The sequence below is a fragment of the Mustela nigripes genome, chromosome 8 (assembly GCF_022355385.1).
Source record: "Mustela nigripes isolate SB6536 chromosome 8, MUSNIG.SB6536, whole genome shotgun sequence".
In the NCBI taxonomy this organism is placed as follows: domain Eukaryota; kingdom Metazoa; phylum Chordata; class Mammalia; order Carnivora; family Mustelidae; genus Mustela; species Mustela nigripes.
In genome coordinates, this window is record NC_081564.1 from 38,497,429 (window position 1) to 38,519,928 (window position 22,500).

General features: G+C 38.1%; 1 protein-coding gene across 4 annotated transcripts in view; it reads left to right on the plus strand.

Moving 5' to 3' along the window:
- Nucleotides 1–22,500, plus strand: part of DLGAP1 (DLG associated protein 1) — an 869,387-nt gene that overhangs the window by 285,750 nt on the left and 561,137 nt on the right. For 3 of the 4 annotated variants that reach the window (XM_059409267.1, XM_059409264.1, XM_059409266.1), the window contains exon 3: nt 11,073–11,191. The gene's annotated coding sequence lies outside the window, so the exon portion shown is untranslated. The remainder of the gene's footprint in view (nt 1–11,072; nt 11,192–22,500) is intronic. The other variant, XM_059409265.1, reaches the window with a different exon arrangement.

Below are 22,500 nucleotides of genomic sequence, written 5' to 3' on the forward strand. Positions count from 1 at the left end.
AAGCCTCTGCGTTAACTAACACTTCCACTTTAGTCATGATCCCAAGGTCCTGGGATTGAGCCCATTTAGGCTCCATCTCAGCTTGGAGTCTGCTTCTCCCTCTGCCTCTGCCCTTCCCTTAACTTGAGCTCTCTCTTTCTCTCTCTCTCAAATAAATAAATAAAACCTTAAAGAAAAATAAAGGCACCATCAAGAATGTAGGTATGAATAGTAAAAGTAGTAGTTCACCTAATTATTAACCCTTTAGATTTTTGTCCAACACTTGTCATTCAGAGTATTTTCTGAGTGTGAGTTCTTATGTATTTTCCTCTCAGAAGTTATGAATGGTGGATATATACATATTAGCAGATGCATCTTTAACAGTTCAGCATTTAAATACGTATATGAGCAAAGATGGTTATAAATGTGTAATGGTAAATCATATTTTGGGTTCTTAGGTCTTCCTATAGCTGGATTTTCATTAAGCAAAGTCTTCAGGAGACATGATATCATCTACATCTACTTGACATACTTATTAAGTGAGAGAGTCAGAATGAAGCATTTAATATCTTGGACGACACTAAAGCATAGTTTGTTATCAGCTCAAAGCATTTTTAAGTATTTTTTTAAAATGCTGGTTATTGCAGATAATGGTGTGTATTGAAAAATATTATAATTGAAGAATAGGCTTAGTATAGTACTTTGAACTGCACTGCTCTGTGTTTTCCATTATGAAATAGCTTTAGGGTGACTCTTTCCATTCAGACTAAAAGCAAATGCAGCCAGCCTTTGTGACCAAGAGCTCAATTTCATTACTTCATTATAATAATTATTGACAAGAGGATGCAGATGTATATTGATTTAGAGACAACTTACATTTTATTATTGTTATTTCTCTGTCACTGGATAAGTTGACACAGACTATGGTATGCATCATTTAAAGAAAGACTGGGAAAAGATCAATTTCAGAAAAGTTAACCAGGGTTTGGGAATTTCAGAATATTCATTTAATTATAGTTTTAATTCTTAGCTATAGAGAATGATTTTTAAGTGTCACACAGTAAAAGACAGTTTTTCAAACGTTATGGAATTTGCTTAAAGAAGTTTAAATTGAGGGGAAATCATTCCCCTCATTTACATGACTCATAATATCTCAAGCCTAAGCTGTTGGGAGCCTGGACCTTCCTCACTTTCTCCATCTTTCCATGGGTACCACAAAACCCATGCCACCCCTATTAACAGAATGACTGGGCTTTGATCATATGTATAAACTGGTATATGTAATAATAAGCTCTTCTCTCTATGAGGCATTATAGTTTTGGATCATCCATATTTTAAGCCAGTGATTCTTAAATAGCCAATTTTTTACTAGTGATTAAATTTAAAGTAACTCAAATTCATATGACATTTTTCTCATTTAAAACTTCAGGACATTTTACCATCACAGTGCCAGCTCGTAAAGCTCCATGAAGGTAGCAATTTTTTTGTTTGTTTACTGCATTTTCCCTAGCAACCTAGAGTAATGTCTGGGATACAGTAGCCACCCAATATCTGTTGAAAGTATGAACACTATTTTTTTCTTAAGATTTTATTTATTTGACAAAGAGGGAGCACAAGCAAGGGGAGCAGCAGGCAGAGGGAGGGGAAGAGGGAGAAGCAGGCTCCCCGCCAAGCAAGAAGCCTGATGTAGGACTTGCTTCCGGGACTCCAGGATCATGACCTGAGCTGAAGGCAGACACCTAACCAACTGAGCCACCTACGCATTCCTGAACACGTTTTTTAAGACACTGAAAAAAGGAGCCATTATAGGTAGTCATTGTTGATGGGATGAAGACCTCAGATTTAGTGTCAGGTAATCTAAATAACTGTCCTAGTTTTACTATTGATTTTCTGTGTGATCTCAGGTAGTCTACCAAAACTCTCTGTACTTTTTATCTATGAAATGAAGCAATGAGATTTGATGAATGATGAAATGCAATCCATATTTAAATGTGAGTAATTCAGGGATTCACGTTTAGCAGCATGCAGTTGGGAAGGGGCTGGCTGGAAGCAAAGTTACAGTTTGTGGCCATGGAACCACTGTTGCCAACTGGCATATCAACTTGGAACTGAAACTCTGATCTCTGGCTACTGAAATTTGGCTCCACCATTGAACTCATCCCCAACATCATCATTATCATCATCATCATCATCATCATCATAATGCTTTTCTATTCTTTGGCATAGAAAATTTACTTTTAGGAATGAGCAAAATGAGATCTGACACAGAAGAGTGAAATGTAACATAATGATAAAAAGAACTAGACTTAAATTCTGGATCCAAAATTTTCTGAGATTCTAGCCAAGTAATTTAAATCTCTTTGTGTCTCAATTTTGGCATCTGTAAAAGGGGATAATGATAATATCTAAATGAAGCAACTTATTTCAAGTTCCTAGGACGTGGTAAGCTTTGGAAGCCTTAGAGACTAGCTGATATAAATGAATTAGATAGGTGAGGGAAATGAATTCATGAAAAATAAATCTGTGTTTTTGGCTTTAAACAACCTTGAAGAGATGAGCAAGCTGGAGAGTATAGGGCAGAGACAGACTGCGGGCTATGTCATGGCGCCCCCTACTGACCAGTTATCATAATTTGGTCCATCTCTTATCTCTGCATCTCATTCTTGTCATCTGTAAAATGTTGATGATAATATCATCTACCTCATAGAATTATTGAGAATTTTAAGTGAAACAATCTTAGAACAATGATGGCATACAGTAAGCACTCAATTAATGTGGCCACTGTTAACTGTGTTTCGTTAAGTTCATCCAGGGGAGTTAGGGCTGGAACTGAAAGAGATGTGGAAGACTCTCAGCCCAATGAGTGAAGAGAACACAGTGTGAATTCACTAGAACCAAATAGGTTAGGATAGTCTACCTTGACTTGAGCTGAGATCAAGAGTCTGTTGCTTAACTGACTCAGTCACCCAGGCACACCTCTACTGTAATTTTTTTTTAAGAAAATTATTTTAAAACATATTAGAGCTTTGAGATTATTGGAAAGAAAGGCTATACAGATGCAAGATGTCGAAAGTCCCCACTTTAGTCATTGACAAAAAATAACGTGGTCCCTAGTTTATTCTCTGACAATGAGTCTTCCTTTTAACCAAAAAGATACGCCCAAGAGAACAGGTCTTTTAGTCTCCTGCCACATGAATTAGAAGATATTTCTATATAGTGGTCTCAACGTTGTAAATAGATTGTCAATCTTTTTGTACCAGGGCAACAGCTGTGATATCTCAATGAGTCACTACCCACCTTCTGTTCATCTGGAAGCCCAAAATCATCTTGTCTGTAGAAAAGTGAGTTGATGTGTGTTGGGGCAGGGCGGGAGGTAATGCCTTAAAATTTCTGCACAGTCTTTTAGCTAAATTCCTGAAACAGCAAATTCACCACAGGCAGACTAATATAAGACAGAATTGGGAAAACAGAGGTCAAATTCACAAAGACAATGAAAGGAAGGCTGTCTCTACTATATGTTTCAAAGTTCATTTCTTTTTAGTGAGCTATAAAGAGAAATGAAATAAGCCTATATAGTTCACAATTGCGAAGTCTTTTTTAATTGGGAATACCTTGGTACATAAGACTATAAGATAGCTCATTTAAAAAAATCATGTGTGGTTGTTGAAAAATAGAACATAACCCTTTCTTTCAAGTGCACTGAGGTCTGATGGCCCTCTTACCAGAGAGGAATGGAAGTTTTCTCTTTAGAAGCATTGTTTCTTACACACTAAGGTCATTTAGACTGAACTAAGTGCTTCTTTAAAATCTAAATATCTCCCAAAAGTGTCAGTTGGCTTTATTACTCATACTTTAAAGTATATTACTTTTTTCTCCAACTTTTCTCTCTTCATCAACTGCGGATTTGACCTTGAAGTTAGTGGAATTTCAAATGGAAGATTAAAATTAAATTAAATTAGAAATTAAATCAAAAATTGAGGGACTTCTGAGGTAGGTTAGCTCAAATTAGGAACTTTGGTCAGATGTCCAAGGAGTCATTTGGGAAGGAAGGAGAAGACATTAGGAGATTTGATGAGAACAGAGACTAGATTAATTTAGTTTGTAATTATATTAAGATTTTCAGAAGTAGATTGTCCATTTCCAAGAATCCTATGTATTATATTTAAACTGTAAATAAATAATGCTTGAAGCTGTTTCTAAAGTCTGTGCTAGTTAATTACAACACAGGGTGAATGTTAATGACTACAGATTTAGCAGGGCTCAGAGCAAAATGAAAATTCAGGCCTCTTGTTCAGAAAGCAGGACAGAAGAATTGTTAAATGTATTAAGTATAAAACTACTCTTTTTCTGACATCTCTCAACTGATCATAGTGGTTTTTATTTACTATTTAATATAGTTCCAAAAAAAGAAAAAAGGTTTAAATTATTAGCGTTCATTTTACTGTTCATCTTTATATTATATTACACAAATATAGTAATATTTAACTTAAATGTAGAATTGCCAAAATTATAGAATTTAAATGTCATAGATCATGTTTTCTTACCAAAACAGCAGCAACACCACACAAACCTTCTCTACCATTTTTATTTCACTTCTTAATATATGCACAGTGTACCAACACACTCTCCCTCTGGCTCATTGATGAGTAAGGAAGGACTACAGCAAAAAGAACTATGGCATTCCCTTTCTTTCTCTTTTTATGTCTTTATTTTCACCATCAGCAACCTGGTAATTCAAAGGAAGAAATGCAAAAAATAAAGTATCTGATAGGATTTCTTGTGTTGGGGAGGATAATTTTTTCTTCTTTCTATTCTAGGTTCTTTGGTCTAATAATTAAATCAACATAAGACAGAGTAGCAGGAGAAAAACAAGTTTAATTTCATACAAATAAGAGCCTATAAACATATGAGCCTCAAAGAAGAAACAAAACCAGGCAGCTTTTATGTTTTAGACAAACAATAAGTTTGTGAAAAATTGACCAAAAAAAGTTCAGGCTTTGAGTAGTAAATTAGTGAAGAAATAACAGGGCTTTGTGATATAGCCTTCTCTGAATCCCCCGTCTCTAATGGTAAGGTCGTCTCTTTACCTCCTGTACGGGACAGGTATCATTCACATGGGAGATTTACTTCCTGCTTTCAGGGGACAGAAGAGCTTCAGAGAGTTCTTGTACTGGCTGCTTCCCAAGTAACTTTAATTCAAGATAATACGCCAAAGTGGCATATTTTGGAGTGGCCATCCTTGAACCCCATCAGTTGTCATCCATGTTTCTTAGAGTTAAATTGCCTTCTTGTGAAGTTCAAAGCAAATTCTGCTTCCATGGAAAGCATGGCCTCTTGGGTTGTCAGCTTCCCCGCTTAGCCATAGACAGAGCATACTTAACCTCACTCATACCAAATCTCACTGAACTCCCAGGAATTGTGGGTCTACCAGAATTCACCATTATATGCACATTATATGCAGATGAGGCCATAAGCGATGGCTGGGGCATGCATGTGGTACAGATACCTCTTCTCACTCACATGTTCCACTACCCCATTGGATTTAACCCACAAAAACACTGGTTGAAATTATAAAAGAATTAAAGCAAGGGGCTATGCTGAGCATGCGCTCCTGGGCAGTTGCCCAGGTTGCAGACTCATGCATCCAGCCCTGCCTTGAAGTTTTGTATAGTTTTGTATTTTTTTTTTAATTACACAAATGACATAATTTGTAAAAGTGGAAAATGACTAGTCCTCCTTTTTTATGTGCACTCACACTGTCTCAGACATATAGAAAGTCAGGATAAATTCAGACCTTGTTCTGAAATTCTTTCTTCATCATCTGTAGGAAGGAGGAGCCCAGGAGGCAGATAGATAGTTTAACTTTGTCTTCAAACAAACACAATGTATTATGGACTATAACATTTCAGTAAAATGTTAAGATAAGACATGAGACTTCAGAGAAACAATACTACTTATTAGTGAGTGGAAAGACAGCTATACTTAGATTTAGGGGTTATAGGTCTAGTCCTGGCCTTGCTATTGGCTAGCTGTGGCCTCAGGCATGCCACTTCACCTCCTTAGTCCTTAACCTCATCCATAAAAAGGTTCACACTCTGATGGTTTCTAGGTTAAAACTGTTCAACTGAAGACACATTTATAGAGGCAACTGGGTGGCTCAGTTGGTTAAGTGTCTGCCTTTGGTCATGATCCCAGGGTCCTGGGATTGAGCCCCACTTCAGTATCTCTGCTTGGCAGGGAATCTGCTTCTCCCTCTGCCTCTGCCTCGTGTCCTCTCCCTCTCTCACTTTCTGTCAAATAAATAAATAAAATCTTTAAAAATAAAAAAAAATGAGGATACATTTATAAATTAGGAAACCTACTTTTAAAGATAAGCTTTTAGACTTTAGAGAATTCTTTCCAGAATTTTCAGAGGTCCCCAGATGTGCCACATGGGCTTCCTCAGATGTATGCTAGGGCCTGCAGTTTGAATAATCACTTTTCCCACATTTCTGCATCTTCTCTATCCTGAAGAACTGTTAATCATTGTCAAAAATCCAGAGAGATTTGGGAGACATTGAAGGACTTATAAGTCCTTAGATTATTTCAGTCCTGTTTTCATTAGATCTTTTAGCTCATGCCCAAATCAAGATTTACCTTGCTAACTGAAAGTTCCACTTCATGACTTATTGAGTAGTGTTATTAATATTTTATTATAAGATTATTTTGATATATTTTTAAAAGGAGTTCCAAAATATAAAATATAATTTTTATTATGTCTTGTGGAAAATTGACTTTTTTCACAGAAAAATAGTCTCAATGCTATAGCCAATAGAGAACTAAATATTTGGGAATAAAGGTGGGAGACAGAAGGGAATTATAGTATGTTGAGTTCCTGTTATGGACCAGGCATTCTGCTTTCTGTATATTATTTTGTTTAACTCCTTCATAATCACTACGGTAGATGGCAATAAGAATATCAGTCATCATCTATGCTAGACCAGAAAGTCTTCTAAAAGCTTTTAAGACAAACTCCAGCCACACTTCTCTTCCACATTCCAGTACTGCCTGACCAACTACCTGCATGGCAAGCCCACTGGGCATTGACCTTTCAGAATCAATATGGCCAAAGTAAGTTCATCCTCTTTCCCCAAAACCCTTTTTGTAGCCATGGCCCTTCTCATCTCAAATGATGGTGAAGGTTCTCTTCCAGTTTCTTTGGCTGGAGCCTTGGGGCCTTCCTTCTCTCCCTCTTTTCTCTCCATGCAGTACATCTGGAGATCCTGTTGCTCTCACTTCAAAATAAGGGTAGCCTGAATCTGACTGAGCACTCCTCACCAGCTCCTCCTGAGTTTGAGCCAACATGGTCTCTCTCTACAAGCTTTCCTCCTGCCTCTATCCAGACCTCCCCTGTGGTCTGTTTCCAACTCACGGCCAGGAGGAACCTGTTAGAACATGTCTCATTCTGAGTTCAAACTTCTATAGTGGCCCCCATTTCACACAGAATGAAAGCCAAGAAGCTGAGCCACCCTTGGTCCATCCCTCCCTCTACCTCCCCACAGCATTCTCCACTGCACTGCCTTTTTCTCCTCTACTAATCTCCCCTTTCTTGTTTCACTCCATCCCCACTGATCTCAGAATTCCAAGATCAATCTCACACACTCCCACCTTCCGGCCTTAACCTTGATGGTTCTGTCTGCTTGGAACACCTTTCTCTTGCACATGACTTAGTCCCTCACATCTTCCACGTGTTTGGTTACATATACTTTCTTAGTGAGGTCCCCTCACCTCCTAATGGCTTCCAATCCGTGTCCTCTCAATACCCCTTAACTTGATCTATTTTTCTTATCTTTCTTACATCAGTATCATGTTTCATGTTCTAAGATACTCTATGCTTTATTCCTTCAGCATGGTTATTGTTTATTTTACACTTACTCACCTTCACTGAAATGAAATGTTCGTTATTCTAAGCACCAAACATACTGCTTGACACATGATAAATGCTCAAAAAAAATCTTTGGGACGTGAGTGAGTGAGTGAGTGAATACACAAATGGTCTCATTTATTCCTCATAATAACCCTGATTAAGGTTTCCTTGCCTCCATTTTAGAATGAGAAAATTGAAACACAAAGAGGCTAGGTAACTTTCACAAACCAGAAGTTCTATAAAAGGAAGAGCTGAGATTAAGAGAGGGCTCTCTGATTTGGACTTTTCCCCCTTATTTATCACACTGTAAAACATGTACTTTATGAAAATATCAGTATTCCATAAAATGTGATGCATTTACAGTCTCTAACTCCCTTTCTCCACACTCTCAGCCAATATTTTTTCAAATGAACCTCTTAAAAGAGTGTAACTAAAGTGACGGGCTTATAAAATAACTTACATGACAAGAGTGATAGGAGATGGATTAGTTAGGACTCTGGCTGCAGAGTCATAGAAGCAAACCACTTGAGCTAGTGTGAGGTAAAAAATTAAAACTAAATGACTTGAAAAATATCAAGTAGAATGTGTCATAAGTCTATATGAGCTCATGAAAGCTACAAGAAAAAATAAAGAAGCAAGAGCAGGAAGCAGATGAGTTTGGAGAGCTCTCACTCCACTTTCCATAAGTGTCTTTTTCACTTTTCTTTTCCACAGATTACCAGTATGTGCTCCCTCTGTCTATAAGGGACAAGGTGACCATGCTCCAGGCATAGGTCTTTCACCTAAATGAGACTATAGTCTCCTAGTCCCAGATCAGAAGCTTACCCTAGGTGAGGTCCCCCTCCCTTTCCAAGCAACAATGGCCAGGGATCAGGACTCACTAACAAGTGACGAGGACAGAGGATGTCTTTGGAAGTTGGGGAATGTAGAGAAAGGGGCTGAGTAGACACTCCATGAGCAGATGAATGTAGCACCCATTGGAACCTCGGAAAGCACACTGTGGAATTAAACAGTTTAAGTTCGAATTCCCGTTTTGGCTTTTTGTTGATTTTGTTTCTTTGTGTTTACTTTCACTCTTGTTCTTGGGTGTAGGGAGTAAATATTGGTTACTTGGTGATAGGAAAAAGGACGAAGAAAAAGAAAAGAAAAAAAAAAACCCTTGGAGTAAAGGAAAGCAAGAAAATTAAAATAAAATACTAGAGAATTCAGAAATTCTGCATTCTAACTTCAGTTCTGCAACCAAAGAGTAAATGCCTTGGGCAAGTCATTCCCTGGTCTCAGTTTCCTTATCCGTATAAATAAGAAGATGAGCAAGAATCAGTAGGTTTATAAAACAAACTTGATCAGCAGAATGAACCTGTTCAAAACGCAGATTACCCTGACTCTACTAATGAATATTCTGATTTAATTGATCTTGCATGACGTTCTATAATTTGTATTTTCCAGCAGCTTTCCAGACAATTGTGATGATCAACCATACTTGGGAACCACTAGACTAGATGATATTTGAAACACCTCCCAGTGTTTCAATATTTGTTTACATTAAGATTATCTAACTTACAAAACATTGCAATTGTAATAAAATTGATTGCTTATTGTATATCTGGGTGTGTTTGTGAGAAATTCCATAATCTTTTCATTTTGTTTCTGTAGAAAATTAACAATATCCAGCACAAAATAGATTCTCAATAAATAATATGAACAAATAAATAGTTCTCTGTTTTAAAAATCAAAAGTTTTTTGTTATTTCTTTAAGTAATCTACTTCTCATACATGTAGGGGAAAAAATCAGAATTCATTCAGTTTACCAGGATATTAAAAAATATTTAATAAAACAATCATATATAAACCAGGGCTCATACCTAAAAGCTCTTGATAATAGAGTTTCATTTTTGTCTTTTGTAATGTGGATAAAGAGATATATATATAAATGTAATATCCCCAACATGTTTTATGTGCTATGAAAATGCATATTGTTGTGTTATTGTAGTTCTTCCATTTTACCACCCATAGCTTCTTATTCTCAACCTATCAACTTTGCCAGAGTCAAAATATTGCTCAGACAAGTTCTGCAGAGAATTTTATTAGCCCTGATCTTTTTGAATGCCAGGTATCCTTTTTGGAAACAAATACAGTGTTATGGGTTTCTAAAGGGGTTGAACTCAAGGCAGGGATTCTGGAATGTCATTCTGCCTTTGTGCCTATTAGCTGAATAAAAGTGGGCAAAACACATCATCCCTTTGGGTCTCCAATTCCTCTTCTGTGAAATGAATTCCATATTAATTCAGGCACTGTAATTTCTAAAAATAATTAGGAGGTAAGAAAAATTACTCACACCAGTGTCCTTAATTCTGAATGTTACTCTAACTCTGCTTAATACTTAGATCTACTGTTTTTCTCATCCCCTATCGATGCTCTTTTAATATGCTACCTAGGGCCACAAATTGATATTGCTTAAGCAGAATTCTGCTGATACCTACACTTTCCAATACCAGATAATTTTTGTGTGTGACACAAGTCCCTTTCCATGTGAACTTTCAGAAGAGAAAAATCACAGCTCAGCAAAAAACATGTGATAGGATTGGAAAAGTTACCTCCCATGACTCTGGGCCTAGTTACAATTCCATGTTGTTACTTTCTTCAGAAAGCATCAATAATGAAGGGTTATGGTTTGTTTTGAACATCAGCAAGCCTCTGGTACTGTGCTTGGGAAGATTGTGCCCTGATTTGTGTCCTCCTGTGATGGTAGAAAAACCACCCGGTAAAGAATGATACCTTTCAGCCCTTTATTTACAGCTGCTTAGTTGCAGTGATGATAAAAGAATGAATCACAGGAAATGGATACTGTCTTGTGTGTGGAGTGTATACTACAAAATCAAAACACCATGCATGAGTTTTATTGATTTTTAAAGAAGATAAAATCATTACTATTACAAAAGTATATGTAGAATATCAAACCTATTTATTGTGATGACATTACTTTTCTTGTGGTAGGTTTTATTTCCTGGAAAGCATAAAAATATAAAATGTAACATATGCAAGAACACATTCATGTAAATTTTCTATGGAACTCCCTTCTCACATCACTGAATTTAATGTTTGTCAGAGTAGTTCCTAAGAGATCTTAAGTATCTTTTTCTTTCAGGCTAGTTTTTACATCTAATTATTATGTTTTGTTATGTTTCAGAACAGCTGAGCATCACATACCAAGAGTGACACCCAGTTTAAAAAAAAGAAAAAAAGGCTGCAAGGTTTGGATCTTTTCCTGCCTTAAAAGCAAGAAAAATGGAAAATTGATCATCAAAGGTAAAATTGTGTCATTTCTCCTTATAAAACACAACCCAACAGCTTCTTTTCCAGCTATGTTATGCAAAACAATTTCTTTTTTTTATAGCATGGTATATTCAAGTATAAATATTTCTGGCTTGTAATTCCAGTCATATTAAGAGGCTGCTGAGTTTAGTCTGTGAGTTTTAACTCCCTAGTTGCTTGTTACAGAATGTGGATGAGATGCGTTTTATATGCTCAATCTGAATTCTTGCTATTAGCCTAGAATGGCAGATGAGGCAAATGCCATTTTCCTGACTGTGGACCAAAATAGTATACTTTACGGTAAGCATAGAATTATGAAAGTGGATGGCATTGCATCAGTTTTAAATTTTTTTTTGTGTTGAACAGGTTTGAACTTATCTGGGGAATGTGTTCAGCAAGATCTACATGCTTTAAGATAGGCAGAGGAAATGCAATGCTGTGATCTCCACTCCTTGCCTATCATTATGGAGTTTTGAGAAGGGAAAAATGGAGGGTCTTAATGATGTCCAAGTCTGAAACCCCACATATGGGGTGTCTGATCAGAAGGGGGTTAATGTTGCTCAATATATGAATAAGCTGTCATCTTTCTTGGGGTCGCTTGCTTGAGACAATGATTTGGGTGTGGTTTTTAACTGGGAAGCTCATCCCAAGGGTGGGAGCGTGAACTGGGGAAGAAGTCACGTGCAAAATAAGGGGGGGAGTAGACAAGTCCTCGGTGTGGACTATAGGAGCACGATTCCCTGGGATCTAGAGGAGAGTGGGAGACTTCCCAGAATTTCTGCCTGTAAGACATGTGGCAAGAGGTTTATCTACTGGCTTTCCCCTGTTGGATTGCCCCCCAGGGGCACTGATTTCCCCCTGTAATGAATGCTGGGTTGTTCTGGCCCTGCATGGGGCTGGAAGACACTCAGTGGTCACTTGGGGCTGGACACTAGAAAGGTGAAGAGAACCCAAGTTGGTACAGAACCGTCTGTCTGTGCTGATGTGGCTGAAACCACAGGTAGACCAAGGGGCGTGATGCAGGGAACCAGAGGCATCTCTTATACATTCTTTTACTTTATTTTAAATCCTAAAATAAATCACATCTTCCTCCTCAATGAACTGTCTCCGGGAGGAAAATGTTTTGTTTTAAAGACACCGAAAAGTTACCTCCAAGTGTCATGGAATCAGAAGGAACTCTGTTTCAGAACTAATTTCTTCATCATAATTTGTCTATGTTCAAAGTGAGACATATGTCTTGGTCAACAGGTACATTTGAGACATTACATATAGAAATTTGAAGTATGACCCAAATGTTGGAATAGTTAAAGACAATAGCATTTCATTTTATCTGTCCTGACTATGCACCGTTGATGGTTTTATGTACGAGAAGGTGTCTGATACACAGAAAAACAATTATCGTCTTCTCTGTTTGGAAACCACCGAGTTAGCAGTGTCATCGCTTGTGTGAAAGGGGTCACTTAAATTATGCATGTCTGAGCATCATGGTACAAGGATCTTCAGCCTGTGAAATAGATTTAACACATGAAAGTGAACCCAGGGGGGTTTGACAGATTTAAGGAAAGTCAGGTGAAGGCTGCTGTTCTGTTGTGACCTCATAGATCCTGTGTTCAGAGGAGGAGTGCCATGTGTGAGCTCTCTAAGTAGCTCTACAGATAACCAGCAGCAAAAATTTAAATCAATGTGTGCATTTGCATGCAAATCCCTAGTGAAGGAGAAGAAATGTGGGAGAAGAGGAGAAAGAGCAGCAGAGAGACTTCAGGCAGGGGAATGAGGGAAGTAGTGGCAGATGGCAAGGCAGAAATAACCAAGGGTAGACTGTGTCAGACTACAGGATCAAGAGGGCCCTGTGGTAGTGGAGAGAGATCTCTGAGAACCACATCCTGAGCCCAGAAGGCAAACTGAGTGAACTGAGTGACTATTTGAGGCTGACACATTGGGTGAGTCATCAAAGATAAGTTACTTTGTCTTCTCACCTGAACAATGTACTTGCCTCTCTGTGGTCTCATTAGGCTCTAAAATCTTCCAAAATCAAAGCTCTGATCATGCCTGTGCTTTGCTCAGAAAATATTCGGTAATTCACCAATCTGCCATCGTCCAAACTTGTTAACGAAACCTATAAAAGATGCCACTCTTAAGTTCTCTGACTTACTTCTTCTTCCTTGGCTTCCCTCACCAGTGGTCTAGAGCATTGTGGAGTCATGCAGATTCTGTAATTTATCAAGTCTTCCAAGTGGTAGTGACATACTTTGGCTCTCAAACAGACTGGCCAGGTACGAGACCAAAAATTTGCTTTTCTAATAAGTTCCCAGGTGATGCTACTGGTCCGGAGACCTTACTTTGTGAGCCACTCTGTAAAAACAAACAATCTAGGCTGGCCACCACTAATTCCTATATGGCAGTTTGAGTCAAAGACAGATTACAGGACAAGGGCTCACTTGTCATCATCACCATTGTGGGAAGGTGCTCTAATTTAAGAACAGAGTCTGAGTCTTCCAGTCAAATATTATCATCATGTCCTAACATTCCCAATAAAAGCTTTGTGATACATTTTTATTTCCCCTCCTGGGTCATACAGACATTGTAGAACTATACATACTGGATGGATGGATGGATGGATGGATGAATGGATGGATGGAAAGAAGGAAGAAAGGAAGGACAGATGGATAGGTCTGGTAGCCAAGGGTTGGTTTCAGCAAGAAATTTATCTCCTTATCTCCTTTCAAAGAAATTGCATATGCCATTAGGGAAGGACGAATTTCCTTCTCATGAAAACCTTCTTATCGTGTAAGACTGTACTCAGTATATAAAACATTTAATTAGTGGATTAACTCTATGTCTTCGAGCCTGAGTGTCTGGCATCAATCGTATTGTGCTTCTTAATAAGCAGAGTCTTTCACAAAAGACTTTTTTTGCTATTTGATTGAGTCCAACAGGGGCCAAATGTCATTTATATCAAGGAAAATTGTACATTTTACTTTATAAAAGAACCACTGGGTGTGTGAAACCAGGAAATCACATCTATTTAATAAAATTCTTTGCAAATGTCTCTTCCTTGAGTTTAAATTTTGCAGCTGCAACATAATTTGAGTGTTTATTCACATGTAGGACAATTGTGTTTTCTGGGTCTTGTTTTCTCGCATTCAAATGTGTTCATGTATCAGCATTGCACTTTTTCCCTCCGTGTCTCTTATCTGCGCACATCATCCCATCATTGGCTTGGTAAATTTATCCTACTTTTCTTGCTAAAATAACTGTTCCTGCTGTCTGTTTTCTGCCTACTCTTTGATTTATTCCAGAAATTGGGCTCAATGCCGACTTTTATAGCTCAGTGTGAAATTTATTCTGTATGTTTTTAAACCAAGTTCCCACATATTTTTTTTCTGTTATGTGTTCTATAGCGGTGTCAACTTTGAAATGCACCCTTGAAAAAGCATATTAGGACTATATGTTAGCATAAATAAGAACAATAAATGATGACAAATTTTGAAAATTTCTTTTTGAGGATTTTTTTCTTAATTCACTTTAAGAGTAGAAAATTCAAATTTTCATGTCATGTTATGGCATGCCTAATGTGAAGCTTAAAGGAAAAGTCTAGTTTCAATTTTATTACTTTGGTGCATGTCCTTGGCTGAGTCCTGACACTCATTTACCTCCATTTTAAAAAGAAAGATTTACGATTACCATCCCTGGGATGGACTCCAATGTCTTACCTTGCAATGTCAGGATGCAGATCATATGAAATGCTACTTAAAATCAGGCCCAGAAGTACAAAGGAGTCAGTCAATCAATTTGCAGCACGTATGTGGCAATGAGGTTGAAGGACCAGGATTTTGGATATGGAAAGATCTGAGTTCAAAACCTAACTCTCTCCCTTATTACCAATATGAGCTGGAGAATTTCCTGAACCCCTCTACGTACCTTAGAATTATCATCTGTGAAACAAGGGCAGACATAGCAGTACCTGCAAGGTTGCAGTCAAGGTTAGAGATAATCCAAAAAATATCTATCACTTATATGCTGAACACGCATAGCTCTAAGGATCTGGGCAGGCCTCTAAGCTGGCCAGAGCCCAGACCATGGTCTTAAAGGTTAACAGAAGATCACATTCTTTTTCTCCAATATAATTCAGCCAGGCTAAGAAATTTTATTTGTGACTGAAAAAATAAGTGGAGTTTAGAGAAGTGTATCCATAATTTAATCACCTGAGACTGACAACACTAATGGGAAATTTCAACATAGCTTTGCATCTAGCCAAGATACCTGGTTCTATACACTGAGAATAATTACACACAGCAAGCAAGCCCCTTGTCATCAAGAGTGACCTCTTCAGGGTCAAAACATGAAGTCTGCAAGTTGCATTCTGTCTCCTGTCTTGTTATCTAGACACATTTTGGGCAGAAACTAAAATAAAGATTCTTCAAGACATAGGTTTAGGCTGAAGGAATAAATGTTCACACACTCTTGATTTATAACTGATTCCGGTAAGTTAAAAGGTATTCCTTTTTTTTCCTTTCTTGTCCTCTAAAAAAGAATTTTTATAGCCAATTTGCATGATGCAGCCTTTAACACAGAAACAAAAAAAATCAAATTTTAGTCTACAGTTGATTCATTTACTACAGGAGTCATGCAAATATTAAATATTTTTCTGTTCTTTGTGTTTTTGAGTTTGAGTTGTCATTTTGATGTTGATGAGCCACTGTGATTTCTCAGCAGTAATTCAGATCTGCCTACTTAATAGGAGTAGATCAATAAAATTTGGGGGAAGTATTTCATCAATCTTAGAGAAGACCTAATCCTATTATTGTTTTTCTCTATTTCAATACTCTGTAATTCCTGTGCAAGCTGATGCATTTTGAGATAAATCTTACTATTTACTCTTGTATACTTTTTATGTCCGAATAATTTAAGAGCTAAGATCTATTGGTACTATTTGAGTAACCTGATGATTTCAGACGTCTTTAAGATAACAAAAATCTAATTGTGGAATGTTGTATTTATTTGTCATATCTTAGAGACATGTCATAGTCAAGATGAAAATCATCATACTGATGAGGCTGTTTCAAGCCTAAGAAGGAGAGAGTAAAAGAGAAAAAGAGAGAGACCACACACACACACACACACAGTACGTGGTGATCGTGGTGGTGGTGATAATACTGTTTACTTAGATACTCTGGTCCTTTCATGGTAGTATAGTTATATATAACTAGCTATAATTAGTTATTAAATATATTGCATATACTTTATGTTAATACATAATTATATAATAATATTAAATGTTAGTATTATGATTAATAATGTTAATATTATGATTAATAATATATTTCTCTATAAACCAATTATTACTGAAGACATGTTTAATGAAATGACCTATTAAGTACTCTTGGAAAGACATATAAATATTCTTTGCTTTATGATAGAATAACTTCAAATAGAATGTAATAGAGTTTATCACAACTCATATTTTTGGATATTTGTTGACCCTGTAAGAAAACCCAAGGACAGTGCTTGCTATGCAGTAAAATGATACAGCTTGACAAGAATTATTTTAAAGAAAAAAAGAGGAAAGTCATATAGGCTGAATTTATTTGACTCTTGTTGTATTATCCTCATGTGCTAGAAGTTTTCACCTAAAATATCTTATTTATTTAAAATCTAAGTTTTGGGAATAGATAATCCTATTTGAAACGACCCAGCATGAGCAATGGGATCCTTTTATCCTCCTCTATAAGCTAGGAGCTGTAACTCAAATAAGGTACAGATTTGAGAAAATAATCATGATGGCGATGCACACTGCCCATTTCTCTAGCAATTCTAATAATTGAGGCCATTCTTGGTATTTCTTTATGATTAAAAACATAATAGCAAGTGTAGATTAAATACTTACGTATGTGCCAGTGTGGGGAGAGGCATAATTTTATCTCATCCCTCTGAAGGTCTTCCCCTGGGTCTGAGAACTAAATTGATATAAAATGGATTAACAGGAGAAAAGCACTCCAATTTATTTATATTTAATGTGACATGGGAACCTTCAGAGGGAAAAGAAGAGCCAAAGAAGCAGCAAGACCTCAACGCTTTTAACCGTAGTTTGAACAAAGAGAGAGAGTTGTGGAAACGTTACTAAAGTGTATGGGGAGGTAAAAGGAAGATAAGAGGTACTTTAGCAAGGTCTGTTTGTACAGAATTCTTTCTGCCTCCACTCCCTGCTTTGGTGATAAGAACGTTTCTCCTGGTGCAGGAAGGACATCTTTCACATGGGCGTTGTATCTTGTATTTGAAGAAGCAAAGAGGAGGTCAGAATGCAGGATGTACTTCTCGTATCTGTTTTTCAAGTGCCTTTGGTTCCAAGTAATCCTTATGCCAAGGTCGCAGGGTTGGGGGCAGCATGTTCTGCCCCCCTTCACCAGGTATTGTTTTAAACTTTACCTGTGTTACTTCAATTAATCCTTACTACAATCCTGTTGGGGAAAATTGTGCACAACCATAGGAAGAAATCAACAAATCCACCACCATAGAACCGATACCAGGATGCTTTTCTCCATGATCGATGAAGCTCTCAGAAGATTCCCTAGCGGCAGTGAGGTGTTCACATATCCTCTCTATCACGTAGAGGATATGAACAACACACTAAGTGTCATTTAGTGATTATGTACAGGCATCTTCATTTGACAGCTGGAGAATACCATTTCTTCCCAAGTGAATGTGTCATATTTAAAAATTCTGTACCAAGCCATGAATCAATTCTAAAATGTACTTTCCATGTCACATGAAGACACTGAGATATGGAGGGACTAATTAACGTGGCAAAGAACACAGAGCTAGTGCGCAGCAGAGCAGGACACAGACCCAGTCTGCCTCAGAGTGACTCAGCTCTAGTATTATCTGTCCCTGCTCGTTGTCACACAGGTAGAAGACAGGGAGCTGATCTTTAGGACATAACTTAAATATCAGGAGAAGAAAGGCAGAGAGTAAACCCAATTCATTATGTAATGTTTTGAAGCAAGGATGTTGTCAATTTGGAATTAACCCATTAGAATGTGATGCCACATAGGAAGCTAGACTTAAAACAATCCAAACCATACATTAAAAGTAGATTTTAAAAGTTGCTAAATGTTCAAAAGCTAAAGCAAAGCAAAAATGGCACAATTTAAGTTATTACCTGAAGTTGATATCTTCAGAACTCAGACCTGAATTATTGATCATGTTTAGGGCCTATGTAGGAAATGTGAGGACATGCACTGGTGTTTTCACGATCACATCAAATCCATGATGACCTCCTTTTACTACCCTCCCCCTTACCCACAGGGCATACATCCCAGGACCCCCAGTGAATGCACGAACCACAGATGGTACCGAATCCTGTCTCCACTATGTTCTTTTTCCTTAAATATACACACCTATGATAAAGTTTAACTTATAAATTAGGCACGAAAAGAGATGAGCAATAATAACTAGAAATAAAATAGAACACATATAACAATCTAATATAATAAAAGTTATGTGGATGTGGTCTCTCTCTGTCAAAATATCTTATTGTGCTGTACTCACCCTTCTTCTTATGATGCTGGGAGGTGGTAAAATGCCTACGTGATGAGATGAAGAGAGGTGAATAACCGTAGGCATTGGGGCACAGCGTTAGACTACTATTGACTTTCTGACAGTAGGGCAGGAGGATCGTTTGCTTCCAGACCACAGTTGACCATGGGGAACTGAAACCACAGAAAGCAAAACTGTGGATAAAGGGGACTCCTGGATTTCCAAAACTGAACTCACATACGCCCCCTCCCATCTGCTCCTCCCTCTTGTGCTATTCTCCGGCCCATCTATGGTGCCACCACCCACATACCCAACTGCTTAAGTTAGAAACCCAGGAGTCATCTATGAAATCTCTTTGCCCCCCCCAACCCTTGGTAAATTTGAATGAATTTATTGAATGAAATTCCGTATTTTCCATCTAATATTTTAATGCCCAAGGCATCAGATGTTGACCTTCAGAGAGAGTGTAGGGATGAGACTTGAGGCTGTTCTGATGGTTTCTAATGTGTTTTGGTTTTCCTACCCACACTCTTCAAGTCTCCCGTGTGGGGACTTTTTGGGTTTTGAGAGGTTTCTTTGCATTTTGGTGGTGGTGGTGGTACAGCTGTTGAGTGAAAGTACATTCATGGAGGATCCACGACAGAGCAGCTGAGATGTTTTGTCTTCTCCATGAAGTATTGTGTCTGTTGATAAATTATAGCACTTTGCCTTTGGCATGCACATGCTCTCAGTGGTATTGCCCTCTTTAATTGTGTCTCCTGGGGGAAAAATCAGTTGCCTGGCAAGGCAGCTTTCCTAATCAAAGACTTCCTGGGTCTTAAGTAATAAGAAACCTTAATGTTTCCAACTGAAACTTACACTGGGGCTTAATTGGGCATGTATTTTTATCTCCTTTGGGGATGAAAAAACTTTAAATGTTACCTATTTAGAAAATATTTCATGGGGGACACAAGGAAGCTTTCCCCCATTTTGATTCGTTTTTATTTAAGAGAAGTTTCTGGTAAATAATGTATGCATTTTTTTAAAAGCTTGAATAAATTACCTCTTTCTTGACTTTTAAATGACTGCTTTCCAGATAATTTTATTATCATTTTTCACTTGAACGTGTGTCTGAGTATGGAAAATTTTGCATTGATCGAATATGAAGGAAGGTGCCCTGGGCAGGTAAAGTGGAGACCTGAGTTCCAATTGGAATTTAACAGTAAGGTGAACCCTGCCCCTCATCCTTCAGGAAGAAGGAATTAGCTAGGAAGTCCAAAGAAAATCAGAGCTTAACAATAGTGAAATGGTTACAGACAGATTCTACTCAGGGCTATAGCAATAGGGGAAAAGAGACCCCAATAGAGAACAGGGTTCAATTCCAGATATACCACAGACAAGTAGGGATTCATAGCCAGAGTGTGTAGTATGGGTCAGAGGATAGAAATGACTAAGGGGAAACATCAGGAATAAGAGAGGATACTGGTGAATCAGACCTAACAGGATCCTTGCTAAAGGCAAATCAGGATGATCAGATATCAAGGATAGAGAGTAAAGAATTTGATCAGAATTGAGAGTGACCAGTAATGGAGGGTTAGGGGCTCTCTCTAAACTGATTTAAAATTCTTGCTACAACTAGGCAATGCAAGCCCAACAAGGACAGACACAGAGCCTGAGATGGAGGCCCAGAGGGTCTCAGAGGAGCCTGAGAAAACTTCGTCCAGGAGACAGTCTGTCAGAAGGACACACGGCCAGGAGAACAGGGATGGGTTTTGTCATGAAGGCTAAAGACAAAGTTCTAAGATTCAGAGTAGCAAATTTAATTTAAAAGGCTCATATCGTAATTTTGAACTCAGCAATTTCTTTCACCTCTGACATCCGTTTGATAAGTTCTTAGGATTATAATTTGTAAAATTATCAAGTCAGTCATCCCACCTCACCTCTCTAAATTCTCTTCCTTTTAAAAATAGGACCAACATTACCTTAGTGTCAAAATCTTGGTGTCATCTTTGTCTCTTCTCTCATCCCATTCTTACAAATGCAGCCCTTCCTAGGTCTTGGTGGTTTTCCCCGGCTGCCTTCAGAGCCTTCCCTTCCCAGCATCCCCTCCACCACCCTGGGTCAGGCCCTCACTGCCTCACAACCCAATGGCTACAGTAGCACCCCCAGCAATGTTTGTGCCTCACACTAACCCCATTCCACAATTCCATTCCACAAGCCATCCTTAGATTAACCTCCCTAAAATGCCATTTCTAATATATTTGTAACAATTAGTGTTTGTTGAGGCCTTATAGACCAGACACTATGCTAAGTGTGCTATTTCATTTAATTCCTAGAATCCACTTTTGCTTGTTTGTTTTTGGAGAAAGAGAGAGAGCATGGGGGGAGGGGGCAGAGGAGAAGAGGAGAGAGAGTCTCAAGAAGGCTCCACGCCCAGCACAGAGTCTGACTCAGGGCTTGATCTCACAATCCTGAGATCATGACCTGAGCCAAAACCGGGAGTCGGATGCTTAACTGACTGAGCCACCCAAGCACCCTTAGAATCAATTTTAAACAATAGGTTTTATTATTTTTACTTAGCAAATGAGCAATAATCTTTAGAGAGTTTGAATAACTTACCTAAGTTTGCAGCAGTTAAGTAGAAATTCTGTCTTACTCCAAAACCTGAGCCCTTAACCATTGTCACACAGTACATTCCATGGCCACGTGTAGAAGGAATGCTGGCCACTCCGGGGAGAAACAGCTAGGTGAATTACAGTTAGATTGGGAGCAATCCCCTTGCTCTCACCAAATGGACAAAAGCTATTCAAGATCCGTAAGCAGGGGATGGGAGGAACACATTGAGATGGTGAATGGATTAGAGCATTTAGAACCTGAGGAGTGAATCTCTACCCACCATAAGCCCTGTCATGAGCCCTGGCCTCAAAGCATGTGCTGTCCACTCTGCATGGGATGTTCTTACTGAATTTCTCTGCCTCACAAATCTGCTAGACATTCCTCTAAGGTCCCCTTCCTGAAGACACAGTGTGTCTCTCCTCCGTACCCCATAGCCTTTACCCAAAGCACTTAGAGTGTAGGGAGCCTATTGTGTTGCAGACCATTGTGCAGTGATTCACATTTGAGTCTCCCAATCTTATCAGCATGTTTCTACCGTTATTTCCTAGGTGAAGAAAGTAAGGCTCATGGATTTTACATGACTTGCCTTCTGAGATTGTGTCTGAATCATCTTTGTGTTACCAACCCCTTGTACCAAGTAAATGCTCAATAAATGTGTAAGGAGTACATCAGTTACCTTTATCTGTTTATATATTTTATTTTATTTAAAATACTTGAGGGCGCCTGGGTGGCTCAGTGGGTTAAGCCGCTGCCTTCGGCTCAGGTCATGATCTCAGGGTCCTGGGATCGAGTCCCACATCGGGCTCTCTGCTCGGCAGGGAGCCTGCTTCCTTCTCTCTCTCTCTCTGCCTGCCTCTCAGTGTACTTGTAATTTCTCTCTGTCAAATAAATAAATAAAATCTTAAAAAAAAAAAAAAAAAAAAAAAAAAAAAATAAAATACTTGAAACTCCTTGATAATAGGACTTATCTTTTCCATGCTTTTGTATTCCTCATAATACTTGGCTATGTATAGTGCACAGAGCAAATATAAGCACTTCATTTATTTATCTAGGCAGGTCTTCATTTTTCATTATTCCTGTAATTTGATTTTTGGATGCAACACACTTTGGAATAGGGTTTTAGGTGAATACTGTTTTGTCAGAAATTAGTATAATGTCAGGTTCCCTTGGTA